The following is a 15,033-nucleotide window of genomic DNA, read 5'->3' as shown; positions in this document are numbered from 1 at the left end:
AGTACTGAATTCACATTTTTCATGCCAAATATTTTCATAAATTTCTTCAAGATGTGTTTACCTTAGAGTCACAAGGTGCAGGGTTTGATTCTCATATAGGGTAATTAGCTAGGCTTAAAATGGCCCACAAGGGCAGTTAGCCTAGTACTAGCCTATGAACCAATAAGAATCTACCCCTCTTGTTATATTTCCCATTCTAGGTACCCACAGACACATCTTCACTGTTGCAAATTCAATTCTAGTTTCCACCTATAAGTAATATTCCTTGCTGAAAGCTGATTTTTTCTCCTAGAATTTTCTTAAGCTCCATTATAGCAGTTTTCGGTGGAATGTAAATACATCCCAGTGTAATCCTCATCCCTTTCCAGTAGCCCCCAAGTACTGAACATCTACCATTATCTTTTTTTATCCTCTTCTATCTCTATTGGAGCTCCTCTTGCAATTAATATAAGTACTCCTCTCTTCCTTTGCCACAGGTACTTCCACTGAATAACCATCCTGAAAACCCTTCTTTATCAAATTCACATGTTCAAATCTTTCCAAGTGTGTCTCCTGTAGCAAATCTATTTGCAATATACTTTAATATAGTTCACTACTCTTTCTTTTTTTTGTATTTATCTGTGAGACCACTGATGTTTGAAGACTTACAGAAAGCATCATTTTCTTTAAAAGTTATTATTCCCACCTTTTACGTATAACAACTATTCTGTTAAAAGTATAGCTCCAGCTTTAGTGCTACATGCATATATTGTTTGGCAGGTTAATCTTTTATACAGTTGTTTCTTGTCATCTACATTTGAACTTATGTCACACCTTACAAAACATTTTGTTTTACTGAAACCCCTCAAACTAAAATACAAACAACCCCAATACCCCCTAACCCTATTAACTTAACATACAAAACTACATACATCTTCAAATATTACAGTTTTATCCTACTAATAGAACAAATCCCAAACTGACAGCCACATATACAAACTTGAAATAACCTAAAAGAAAGGTTATCCATGTTAAGACATCTGGTGCAGCCTGTGCTTCTAAGTGCTGTCTGGTTTTGTCTTATCTTTACAGCCCTCTCAGCTGGGAAAACACTTGAATGCTTTCAGAAAACATTTTCTCCAAGCCATTTTTCTTTATCAGACTGTGTCTCCTGGAGACAGGAGAACTAGACAGAAAACCACCAAGCATACTTTGGTTTACTAGAAAAAAGTCCTCTGATACTCAAAATTATTTTTCATTTACTTGCCTTCTCTTACAACTTAGATTAAGCTAATGGCCTTAACCCAGTCACTCCCTTTTTTTAATACATTGCAGTGCCTGCATTTCTTAAAACTGATCAAGGGGAAAGAAAGAAGAAGAAAGAGCAATTATTTACATTAGTATCTCCATTACACTTGCAAATAACTAAGACAATGTTAGTTTATTGCATGCAAAGAAAATCATGCAGTATTAAAACAGCACCATTAAAAAATTATTCTACTTACAGTTAACTTTCTCTCTCCTCTTCCCTTCTCCTGAGTATTTTTCCAAACATTAATGATGTGAAGTAGGTTACATGCCTTCCAGTCCCCTACAAGTTTAATAAAGTCCAATATTTTTTCATATTTTCTTACTTTACTGTTCATTTCCATCTCCCAAATCCTGTATCTGCTTAATTTCCAACATACTCTTGATTCTCCTAGTCGACTCGCGTTTTTTCATTCTCTCAAGCAATTTCCGTTGAAACATTGGAAAAGGTTTCACTGGCACAGTCTCTCTGTGGTCTTTTTTTACCAAAAAAAGCAGCATCAGAATCCCCTTCTGTTTCACACCTCAGTTTTTCTTGGACAAACTTTTGTACTTCTTCCTTAGCATACACTTAATAAATGATTTTGTCCTTCCTGTGAAAATATTTTGAAGATAGCTGGGAAAAGCAGTTTGAATCTAATGCATGCTTCTCGACATTCCCTGAATAATGGAATCCATTTACTCCTCTTCTGCTTGGTGTACAACGAGTAGTCATTCTCCCCAAACACACTGCTATATCCCACTTTTAGCACTTTGCCCTTTTGCCACAGTTTTGTCAGAATCAACTCGCTCTGCTGGTAAGATTGCATCTTTACTATTAACGGTCTAGGTTGCTTCCTCACAGCCAGATTTGGAGCATACACACAATGCGCCCTTTCAATTAACAATTCCCGTTGTGAAATACCAGTCCATCTGCTTATTTGTACTTTCATAAAAATTAATACAGTCTGTTCCTTCTGGTTTCTCTGGTAAAGCACAAAATCTCAGGTTTTTCCTGTGTGTTCTGTCCTGTAATTTGATTATTTTTGAAATAACTCTTCTTGTGCAGTCTCATATTCAGCCAGCTTTTTCTTCAATTCAACCTCTGAGTTTTGTCACCTTATCTGAATACCGGTTTAAAACATCTTCCATTTTTTTCCAGCCTTTTACTGTGAGTTCACATACTCCATCAGTGTTTATTTTAATCAGGTCTGTGTGCAGTTGCGTATACTTTTCTCTCAGTTAGTGGAAGTCCTGTCTGGAGCTTGCACTGCTTTTTGTTGAACAGCTGCAGTACTTTTCCCGGTTTGTTTTTTGATCATCTTTTGTAGCGGATTTTCCTTCAGGTCCTCTGTATTTTTTTCCTGACATCCACACAGTGCACTTACTAGCCAGTTACTGAAATTTACCCAGACATTTAGGCACACTATCTTTCTCTACAGCAATTTGAACATCCTCTTTTTAATCTGCTGTCCTTTTTCATTCATTCAATTGTTGGGACAGAGTTTCCAGCTACCTAAATCCAGGGAGGACTAAGGAAGGAAATTCCAGAGCACTGTCAAGCCAAATGCTGTTCTTCCCCTACAGGCTAGATCCAATTTGAAATGAGCAATAAATGTATGAGGATTAGCCCAAGTTGCAACTGCACAAGTATCATCCAAGGAAGTTCTGGACAAAAAAGCTGATGAAGTTGCCATATACCTGCTGGAGTGGGCTCTGGGTGGTTTTGGCAAGGGTAAGCCCATTGTTTGATAAAGGTAATGCAATCAATTAACCATTTGGCCAAAGTAATTTTAAATGTGTTTGCCCAGTTCTGAATCAGAAAAGGAAACAAAACTGTTAGGACTTTCTTCAATCTTTAGTTCTGTGAAGATAGATGTACACAGACAATTACAGTTCTAACAAATTTAATAAATACTTGCCTTTTTTAGAAACATTTGTAAAGAACACTGGAAGATTAAAATGACCTGATTAATACTGGATTCAGAAACCACTTTAGATTAAAAAAAATATTAGTCTGTAGAGAAACTATTTCTTTATGGAAAACTAAATAAGGGGGTTTAGAGGAGAATGCTTGAAGTTCCAACACTTGTTTGGCAGATGTAGCAAAAACTAATGAAACAGTTTTCCAGGTCAAAATTTTTAGATCAGATTTTTCCGAAGATTCAAAGGGGGATTGAGTCAAGGGATGAAGTATGATATTGATATCCCAAAGAGGGGTAGGATCCTTTAAAAGAGGTTTAAGTAGAACAGTTCCCCTTAGAAAGGCTTTACAAAGCTTAGAAGATAAAGTAGAATTATTTACTCCCAAATGAAAATTGGAAATAGCTAATTGTACTCTGACAGTTGAGGAACTAGCACCTTCACTGAAAACTGTTGCTAAAAAGTCAAGGATATTTGAAAATTGGTGCTGAAAAGGTGTCTTAAGTTTTTGCTTAGGGTCCAAATAACAATTATTTTTTCATTTACTATAATAATTCTTTCTGTTGGAAAATTTGTGGGAAGAAGCTGCTTCCCTCTGACCATACCTCAACCTGGAAACATCAAAAATCTAGAAAAAAGCCCATGACAAATAGGTACAAATCTGTACTCTGATTAAAATAAAATTTGCATACATAATTATGTAACCCCACCCACTCCAATGGAATTGTGGGATATCAACTTTCAAACGCAAACTGAAGAAAAGACCACCAAAATATGGCCCCAGAGACCCAGACCCTGTAGTAAATGGTAACTATTTTCTTTTAAATGTGTAGCAATGATGTTCACTGGGGAGGGAGAAGATTAAGAACCTTAGGATTTTGTTTTCGGTGACTTGCAGTATGTGGGTTTTTTGGTAAAAGTAGTGCATTTTATGGTAAGCAGTATTCTAATCTTAGCAAAAGAATATTATAGTTTGTTAGGACCCCCCCAAAAGTCATTCTTCATGGCCTTATGATCAGTGGTGTAGCTACAGTTTGTGCCACCGGTGGCTGTCTGAGTTTGTCACCCTTCCCCCACTCACAAAGTTATGGTCGAATGGGGCCCCCACAGCCATTCCAATGTCTCATTACTTGGCTATTTCACCCCACTTACCATAAACATTGTAATGTGCATACTGCTTTACTTCTATGATGATTTGGATTTCATTTAAAAGTTTATTTTACATTTTACAGCACAAACACTAATAGACATCTGCTAAACAAAGCAATGCAGTCTCACAATGAAAATAGACAGCATTAAAACTTCTATGCCCTTGAACCTCACATTCACTGAAACGGCATTGAAACCCATATTCAAAGAAAATACATCTGGCTAGTGGCAGAGAATGATTAACTTTGGGCTGCTTTCAAATCATAGGCCCCTTGCACATGAAACCTACATGTGTTCTTTGAGTCACCTTCCTGATTGTATTAAATTATATTCCTAGTATAATACACTACAGTTGTTAGAGGGTGTTTTACATTTTTCCATTAAGCAACGAAACAAAATGCATGCACCAATGATGATAAAACTGCCAAATTCAGAACATTTCCATCATAAGTCTACTCAAACTTCTAAAATCTACCAGTATCAGTAAATATGCACAATCTCTGCAGAAGTAAAAGTCATCTAAATAATTCCACATTAAAAAGATCTGCAACTAATAAAGAGGTTGATGCTAGCAAACAACTTTATATTTCATTGTTTCATCTACAAATAAAGTGCCTGTTGCCCTTGAGGAATAAATTGCCCATGCTACATTAAAAAATTATACACTAGTAATATTGCAATAGGGAATGGATGGCAAACTGATAACAGGTTCATAGTTACTAGTTATCACCACCAAAGAGGACATTTTCAGGACTGCAGCATCCACCCCCTTTAAAAGTACAGTATCAGCAATGTATCAACATACTGTGGGAGTAGAACAACAGCATTCTGCATCACAAGGAAGAATTCAACCTGTTATGCTATTAATCTAAGCAGACTCAGCATAAGCAACACTCAACGTCTCTTCCCCTGAAGCTCTCAGCTCCTTGTAAAATCCACTCAACTGTATCTCTCAATCTTGCAGCACAAGAATCTGGAAAAAGCCAACATTTATTGGTGGGGACAAAAGACCATAAAATAAGGGCACATTTTAAACACTGCTTGCATAATCTTGGAAAGTTGCTAGAATAAAATGTGTTACCACTATGCCTTTCATTGCCAAGTCTTGAACCCAGGACCCTGTCCCTGTGCACTACAGTCAGAGCAGCACACCACTATACCAAACAAGCTGCCTCCTGAAAGATAGGAATACAAACTTAAATGGCTATCATTTAGTGAATTCAGTTCTCACCATAGCTCTCAACCTCTTAGCACAAAAAAAACTGGACAAAGCCAATAATGGGGTAATACAGCCCCAAAAATAGGGACAAATTTCAAATATTGATCTTGTAAACTTGGAAAATTGCTAGAATAAAAGGTTTGCGTTACCATGTATTTTCTGAAGAATATTAAGTCTGAAATTCAAATGCCTGTCATTATGTAGTGAATTCAATCTTTCACTGATTACAAAAATCCAGAAAATCACAGATTTTATGAACAGAACAGAACAAAAATATGAGGTAAAAATCTGGACAGTTTTCACAAGCGGTGGTGGGTAGGGAATTCATACTCTTGCTACCTGTACCCAAGGTACAGGGTTTGAGCCTAAGTAACTCTAGCCACCAGGTACATTTAACTGCCGCATTACACACACACCTATGTAGCTTGCTTACTGTACTTTGAATAAAATGAACCACATTCCCCTGCACAGCAGCCTTAAAGGACATTCTTGTGAATCACATGAATAAATATGAATGAACCACATTCCCCTTGCAGCTTGAACAAACCATAGATTCGGACCAGTGTACTTTAAATAAATAAAACGAACCACATGAACAAATAAAATAAATTCCCCTGCACAGTAGCCTTAATGGATGTTCTCCCATGCAGCATGAAGTTCCCAGACCAGTGTACTTTGAATAAATAAAATAAAATGAATCAGATGAATAAATACAAACCACATTCCCCTTAACGGATGTTCTCCCTTGCAGCTTTAGATTGCAATGAATGTTCCTGGACCAGCGTACTTTGAATAAATAAAATGAACCACATGTCTCCCCTTGCAGCTTGTACAAACCAAAAATGAACCACATTCCCCTGCACACCAGCCTTAACAGACATTCTCCCTTGCAGCTTGTACAAACCATAGATTTGAATGTTCCCGGACTTGTAGAAAAAGAACTGCTAGCCCTTGCTTGGAGCAGCTGGTCATCCCTGGAGCTCAATGCTGGCAGGCTGTTCACGGAGCTGATGTCAAAGCGCACATGATGAAATCAGGTCAAAAACAAACTGGGAAACATGGAAATTAAAGTGTGCCTCTCTGGAATCACGGCACCCCATTATTTGGACCTCAAAACCGGTAAAAACAGAGAAATTTGTCACGGTTGAGAGGTATGCCTCTTGACTGGGTAGATCATCATGGATTTTCTTTTGAACTGTTGGAAGGATATTGGGAAAAGGGTATAATATAACCTGCGAATATTATCCGCCGCACCCATAAGTCTTTTGTGATGTTTAGCCAGGCACTCTGGTGCAGGGATAGATGAAGCCTCCAGAAATGGAAAGTTGAGCCTCTGTTCAGGAGCACTAAAAGGTTCTGTCGGAGAAGGAATCTCTGGATCATTGGTTATACTGACTACTTCTGCCAGGAGAACAGTATCTTCCCTTGGTGTCCCCCCCCCCCCGCTTTGGAGGGACCACCTCCATGTGATCTTGAAAGGAACCCTGGGACTTTTTAACCACATCTTTTTGCCACGTCGTTGGTTCCTAGAAAAAGACCTCTGAGGGGTAGAAAAATATACGCCCACAGCAAGACAGGGTCTTCTCTTCTTGTTTGCACCCAGAGTGCATGTCTTTTACCTCGGGTCCACATAATGAGGCTCCGTGAAAGGGTGCATTGACAAAATAAGATTTAAATGGTTCCACAAAAAATCACACAAGTGCATCCAGGCATGTCTCCTAATGGAAATGCCTGAACCCGCACGCCTGAGGTACCTTCAGCAGCATGAGAGATTAACCTCATGGCCAAATTTGACAGATTGGAGGGTAGCCAACTGCGAGGAAATGGTGTTTCCTTCTTCAAAGGATATGGACCCCAAAAGAGATCTGGCAAGCTCTTTGATCAAATCTCTTTGAAGTCTGGTGCAATGTGCCTAATAATTCAGCAACCTTAAAGCAAAGGTTGCTGATGCATAGACATGCTTTCCAAACTTGCCCAGCACCCAAGACTCCGTATTAGGGAGGTGGACAGAGGAACTCTGTTCTGCTAGTTCCTTTCTCATGGCAGCCGCAACAACCATGGCATCAAGAGGTACTCTAATTCAGTGATGGCGATCTTTTGGGGGTGCAAGGATTTTGTCTGGTCTCTCATCTGTGGATGGAATTGCCCAGGAGGTAGATGGGCCAGACAAGAAGGCCTCCAGAAACACTGATTCTTCTTGGGATCAGCAGACCACCCACCTCTTTGTTAAATTAGTTCCAAAATGTCACCAAAGGATATATCTCCAGGTGGTGATCTGAGGTACCCTTCCCCCTCATCAAAATCACTGACTTCCATGACAGACTCTTGTGGAAAGTCTAAGTGCCTCCTATTGTACACTCTCTTCCAAGTAACCACCTGGGTGGAATATTCACAGGAGATATTGTAAGAGATAATGATACTGTGATGGGTGGACTGGAGGCTGGTTTGGGCTGGCTGTCCCTGTGAAAGGGATGAACGAGGTTCAGGACACAAAAAAATGAGATGAAGAGGTCTGATCTGAGGAAAATAGCGTCGTCTGATCTCTAGGTGCAGAGAAAACTCTCTCCACTACCTCAAAGGCAGAGCACCTAGGGGAAAGTACAAAGTGATGGATCTGACAAAGGACCCTGTCAAATCACTGGCTCTTAATGTCCTTCAGGCAATGCACTCAAGAAGGGAGCAAAATGAGCCAACTCTGATGCTCCAAGGGGAAGAGAGAGTTCTGACAGTTTCAGAGTCAACTCCAAAACCTCAGAACCGGTGTGGATGCTTCAGCTCCAAGATGCTCTGTGCCAGATGACTCAGAAACTATCACAGTCGAAGAAACAACGATCTTCAGACCGATAAAGATGCCTCCAAGGATTTCAGATTCCATGGCTCCAAAACCAAAAGATGGACTGGAGGAGATATTAAAGGAGGTGTGGATCTAAGAAGGCTCTCAGGACCCAATGGGGTTACAGCCAAGACAATTCCCATTTGAATGTGTGTCCTAAGAAACTTCCTTATCATACTATCGACATCTGCTTTGGATAAATACATCAAGGATTGAAAGCAGGAGACCAAAGTCTATGGTCTGTAATGTCATCTAGATGACTGTTGAAGAAAAGGCAAGCAAGATGAGACAGGCTCCAAGAGTAAATGTTGACTATGGACCAGAGGGAATCTTTTAGTTCTTGGTTTTGGATCCAGCTCTTTCAAACGTTTGGCTGGTGGCTCCAGTGAAGAAGCAAATGTTAACACATAAGTAGAAGGGAGCTCAGGGGATCTTTTGCAAGACTTCTTAGGAACAGAGTCACCCTTTTTGTCCTGTTTCTTAGGAGTTTGAGCCCCATGAACCAGAGTATAGTGTTTAGAAGGGCTGAGATCCCCAAGTATGATCCCCACATACAAATTCATTTTTCCTATCAATTTGAGCTCTAGAAGTTAAAGCATTTACAGATTTCACAATCCATGTCTAGGTGTTTGGGACCTAGACAATGCACACGTTCTGTATGGGTGTCCGAATTTGGAATTTTGTGCCCACAAGCCACACACTTTTTGAAACCAGACTGTTTATCTGACATACTGAAGTGTTCAAGCAAGAGACAGAAAAATAATTTATTATAACAGGAATACTAAAGATTTTTTTTATTGAAGAAATAGAAAAAATGGAAATAAAGAATTACCAACAATGGTAACAAAAGAGTAGTAAAATTAGTACAGACAGGGAAAAGACTATCAACAATTGTATTAGTAGGTAGTGAAGGAGTACAGGAGAAAGAGAGGAAAGATAAATAAATGAAACTAAACTCACCAAAATCTGAGAAGTTTGACTAGTGAATACCCAAAGCTTGAGAGCTCGCAATATATGTCTGTTCCCAATGGCAGCAAATGAGATCCGAGGTACATTAGGTTGGTGGGTCATTATGGGTAAAGAGAGGGTCTTGAGAGTTCAAGATTCTACAATCTGGAAGAAGCGGACGAACTGGATCCGAGGGTTGGAGCCAAACTCAACAGTTGAGGAATAAATTAAAACAGACATCAGATCAGCATCTCAGGGTTTACTAATGCCATCTTCATTTATGCATTCTATTTGGATGTCAGCTTACCCTTAACCCCACACATCTGCCTAACATGACGCTACAAAAATCGTTTAATGGATTAAGGGTGACGGTTACAACCATTATAAAATATAAACAGAAAACACCATAATTAGACTTTTTGCTGTTAAATGTAACAGTTGCCTAGTGAAATTCCAATAAACATAATTGGAATACTCAGAACAGAAATTTAAATGAAATGCAACAAACATGCACCAAGGCTGAGTATATTCTGAAAGCTATAACAAACATTTCAGAACTCTCTTTTATACTGTAGTTCATTTTTGAAAGCATCAAAACTGGCACTATTGGATCTTGATTTTTATTTTTTTATTTATTTTTTTAAGGATAAATGGGGCACCTTCACTTCTTAACTGGATAAGCCCATCAGACGTGTCCCTTTTCAAAGGCACCCCAAAAGCACTACCTGTTTAAGTGACTTGAGTCACACCAGTAGTCAACTGGGCATGGAAGAAATCAAACTCTGTATATTCAGTTACCAGAAGCAGTATATTAATAGCTCATAGCTTCAATCTTCGGCACTAGGCTCTTTGATTACAGGAGGTGCAAAATATTAGCTCCAGTTATTTACCAGCATATTTAAATATCACTTGGTTGTATAACTCTGAAAGAAGTACTAAAATAAAGCGTATGCATAGATATGGTTAGGTTATAAAACTAGTAACTTTGTCTGCACTTCCAAGATGGCTGCACACTGATCAACAGCTTAACTTCAACTGTCCTAATGTGAAAACAGAAAATGAGAAAAAAGGGGTGACACTGACTTTTTTTTGAGGGGGGGGTTAAAATTCAGTTACTGGCTTGTAAGTACTCTGTACAGATGCCAGCAAAGAAGAGATTTAGAGAACCTGAAAGAAAATAAAATCAGACAAGGTGAAGAGAAAGCACCGTCTTTGAACTCTGCAGCTGTTCCGCAAAAGCAGTTCAAGCTTCAGCCTTGGTTCAAGAGATGGTTTCAACTAATTTAGAGGGAAAATAAATGTACTCAGAGGTGATTAAATTAAATGGAAACACGTGATTGGAATACATCAACTCAATTAACCAAAGGCTGGAAAATGGAAGAAGCTTTAACTAGCTGTTCAGATGAACTAATAAAACTGCATAAATCAGAGGATGAAGTGGAAAAAAGTTGGCTGTATACAACACTTCTCATGAAGAGCTTTTTCAAAAAATAGTAGTGCTACAGGACAGGCTACACAGAGAAAACCTGAGATTTTCTGCTGCACTGGAGAAACTAGAAGGAACAGACTGTAACTTTATGATAGCAAAAACAAACAACTGGACTGGTGTTCCACTACATGATTTGTTCACTGAAAGGACACAGTGTAAAACTTGGCCATGAGAAAGAAGCCAAAACCTAAATTAGTAAAGATGCAATCATACCAACAGAAAGAGCTGATCCTGACAGAAATGTGGCAGAAGGGCAAAGTTTTTAAAATTGGGAGGCAGCAGAGTGTTTGTAGAAATGATTATTCACTGTAAACCAGTCAGAAGAGAAGAAAATTTTTCCAGGAATCAGGGAATGTTGAGAGGCAGGTGTGAGAGTCATGCTACTGTTTCCAGCTTTCTTCAGAATACTTTTTTCCCTGGAAGGTCAAAGACATTTTTTGATGAAGAGCAGGCTAAGGAAAACCAACAATTTATCCACCAAAAAATGAACCAGCAAGCAGAAGGGGGCTGTTTCTCACTTTCCTGACAGTAAAGTTCATGGAGAGACTTTGCCAGTGAAACCCTTTCCAATGTTCCAAAGGAAAATGCTTGAGAGTTAGAAAAAATACAGGAGTTGACTACAGGAATACAAAGTACCTTGGACTTACCAAAATTAGTGCTCGAGATGAACAGGAGGAAGACCAGCAACACAAATTAATGAATAAATGGGAGGTTATAAAGCATCAATAACATTTAAGTGGCTGGAATTTTGTAGACTTTCTTAAACTTATGAGTGGATTATAAAGCATATACCCACTCATACCTCTCAGCTGTCCAGAATTTCACAGAATGTCCAAATTTTTGCCTCAAAATTTTGGTCTTTTCCTCATGTGATTTTTGGTTTTCCTGGAAAATCACTGGGATGATTTGAAGAATGAAATTAGTAAATCATGTTATACCTTTATGTTTCAGATGTCATATCCTATAAAATACATTTTAATACATAGAATATTATTCTAGCAATTTTCTAAGTTTACATAAGGGCACTATTTAAAATCTGTCCCTATTTTTGGGCCTTTGTACCCCACTGTCAGGGATGGTTCAGATTTCTTGGCCAAGAGGTTGAGAGGTATGTATCCCACTTTATGTCATTAATATTTAAAAGTGGAATAAAAAGGGAAAAAGTAACTAAGTAAAAATTTTTGTTTTGTTTAGTTTGTATAAAACATTTCATGATATGAACAGCAAGAGGTTCACTGAAAAAGTCTGAAATTATGGGGAGTGAATAAGAGAAAGCAACCTTAATACTTATTACATTCAATAGAACAGTGTACTGTTTAGTTTTATTTAATCACATCAAGTGCTCCTTTTATTATGGCTGAAAGTTCGTTTTCTGAAAGTATACAAGCTGTATTCACATCTGAGATCGGAACAGAGTTAAAGAAAGAACAGACAGCATTCAGTGCAAGTGGGAACACAGGCTGCAGTATGCACTTAAGCATAGGTAGCCTTAATTTCAGGTTAGGTAATGCCTGTGGGTGCAGTTGCTGATCTGGGGCAGCAGTTCCTATCTGGAAGGTTAAACATAGTTTTGTGTGTTTGTTCTAAGTTAATAGGTGATTGGGGTGTTTTGAAAATGTGTAATTTTATGTTTGAGGGTTTTCATTAAAGCAAAATGTCTTGAGGAATGTGACATAGGTTCAAATGGAAATGAGAAGAAACAACTGCACAACACATCAGCCTGACAGACATTAGTGTGTACATGCAAAACAAAAGTTGGAAATACATATTCAAAAAACTGTCATGCACAATAGATATAAACAGCTTTTTGTCATAATGGCTATACTATCCCTATCATCTTGGAATATAAAATGGCTTTACAGCTATAGCCAGACAAAAAGAAAAGAATATTTAATTAAATTAAGACATAAAGTGCAAATGACAATGCTGCAGGAGACACATTTGGAAAGAAATGAAAATGTGAATCTCACAAAAAGGATTTCAGGACAGAATATCAGGGACAAAGGAAACCGTGAATGATTATACTAATTGCTAGAGGGGCTCCAACCAAACCTCTCAACCATACCAAATTTCTTGGTATTTGCCAGTTTTGAGGCCAAAATAATGGGGTGCCATAAATTTCTAAGTGGCCCCTTCTTTTCCCGATTTTTTTTTATTTTTATTTATAATTTTAACTTGCTGATGTCATAAAGCATCCTGCAATATCATCAGTGTGCATGGGGCATGTGTGATGACATCAGCTTCATGACTGCCTGTTGGCATCAAACTCAGTGACCAGGACTGTTTGGTTGTTAAATTTGAACTGAGTGAGTAGCAACAGTGAGCATCAAGCAGAGCTGTTCACATTATACAGTAGTGCATAGAGGCTGAGAGGGAAAGGACAGTCAGACAACACCGTCCACCACCACACTGTGTCCTTAGTGTCAGCATGAAGAAATCTGCTTTCTCCGGTGGCTTGACATCAAGCAAAAAAAAAAAGGTGGTTACCTGCCCCTCTTTCTATATGCCATGTAAAATAGCAAATGCCTTGATATTTGATAGAAAGGTAGCTAAACTAACACATTCCATGTACAGTAATTAAAAGTTTGTAGCACTGCTCCATGATTTTTACTCTGGAAGTACAGAAATAAGAGGTGCATTATATGCCAGCCTGCGTGCGCGTCAAAAATACTTATACCGGTCATCTTGGTTTCATGAGCTTACTTTATACTACAGAAACATCTAATCTGCTAAACAGCAGAAAGTACTCACCCAATGTCTGGCTGACTATCGTATCGAAATGGTATCACAAAGCCGTCCATGCACTGAAACAGCAGACTAACAAAACATTTTAAGTGGGTACTGTTTGACTAAACTGCCACGTGGACATTTGAACACAGTTTTGTTAAAATCTCAAATGCAGGCGAAGTTTTTATTGTACAATGGAAATGCAGAGTTTGATACTTTGCTAGCTAGCTTTAGCTTCCAGGGTCTGCTGTTCTTAACCGCCCGTAGTACCACATGTTCCAAGTTCCAGCAATGCGAATCTTTCTTTGTCTCCTTTCCAAGTGGACTGACAAAGCAGAATAGAATAGAACAGATGTAAGTTGTAAATTAAATTGTAAATACTTCTCAAGGGTACCTCATTACAAGGAATGCTCTCTTCGTTTTGAGTCTAAAACGTCTATATTTTTCGCAGTTCCGCATTGAAAAGGGTCCATCACACTAACGTTTTTTAATTGCTGTAGTACAGCATGATTACTGTATGTAAAACACTTGAAACATGATGTGATCAGGTAGAACAAGTAATATTTTGTGGTGCAGACAGTAGTAGTTGGTAATGCAGGTAAAACACGTCATTTTCAAAGCATGACAGTGCAAACTGGCATGCTGTCAGGTTTTATTAAGAAACAGCAAACCTAACCTGCATTTAAAAAATTACCATCAGATGTTAACCACATATTGTAGTGACCTGGCTATGGCAACATTTTTTATAATATATGTATTGCCCTTTCCCCACATATACACATGCCCATTTAAAAAGAAAAAAAAATAAACATAAAAAAAGCAGAGACGGTTCCTTGTAGAAACAGAAGGAAACCCACTTCCATGCTTCAGTCTTACTTTACTGAGCAGCCTGGCATAGGAATACTTTATGTTATTAAACTTGCTGTACAATTGTAGTCGAGGCTTTGTAATAAATTTAATGCTGTATTTATGTTTTCCTAATGTTTCAGGTTATGAAGAAGATTGGTCCTGTGTTATAAAGGGGTTTTGGATAAAATTTAGTGGTAGAAGACAAAAGTGCAAACCTCATAATGGTATTAGCTGTACATGATACTGCATGATTCTGAAGAAAATAGTTTGTAATGAATGATCAATGATCACTTTAAATTACAATATAATTTACAGTGCAGAATTTGCTCTAAAGTATATGTGTTCTAAAGTGTGTGTGTGTGTGTGTGTGTGTGTGTGTGTGTGTGTGTGTGTGTGTGTGTGTGTGTGTGTGTGTGTATGTGTGATAATAAAGTCCTCAACAAAATTATTCCTTTCATAACTTAATATATGTATTTCCAGGAACTGGTAAGAAGCTGTTACAGGGTGCTAACACTTTCAGTGTTCTTGATATTTCTGATGGATTTTGGTCAGTTCCTATCAGTATTTGCAGTGCAAATCTTTTAAGTTTCAGAAGGAAACTGTATACAAGGATGGTACCTGTTACTGATT

The 15,033-nt window shown here is 38.2% G+C and overlaps 1 protein-coding gene across 2 annotated transcripts in view; it reads right to left on the bottom strand.

Moving 5' to 3' along the window:
* Positions 1-15,033, bottom strand: part of LOC122796436 — a 2,401,740-nt gene that overhangs the window by 254,366 nt on the left and 2,132,341 nt on the right. The window lies entirely within an intron of this gene.

Source organism: Protopterus annectens, chromosome 1.part0 (assembly GCF_019279795.1).
Source record: "Protopterus annectens isolate FY-2018-M chromosome 1.part0, PAN1.0, whole genome shotgun sequence".
NCBI classification, from domain to species: Eukaryota; Metazoa; Chordata; order Ceratodontiformes; family Protopteridae; genus Protopterus; species Protopterus annectens.
Note: the sequence above shows the minus strand (reverse complement) of the source record. Positions and strands in the feature narration are given on the sequence as shown.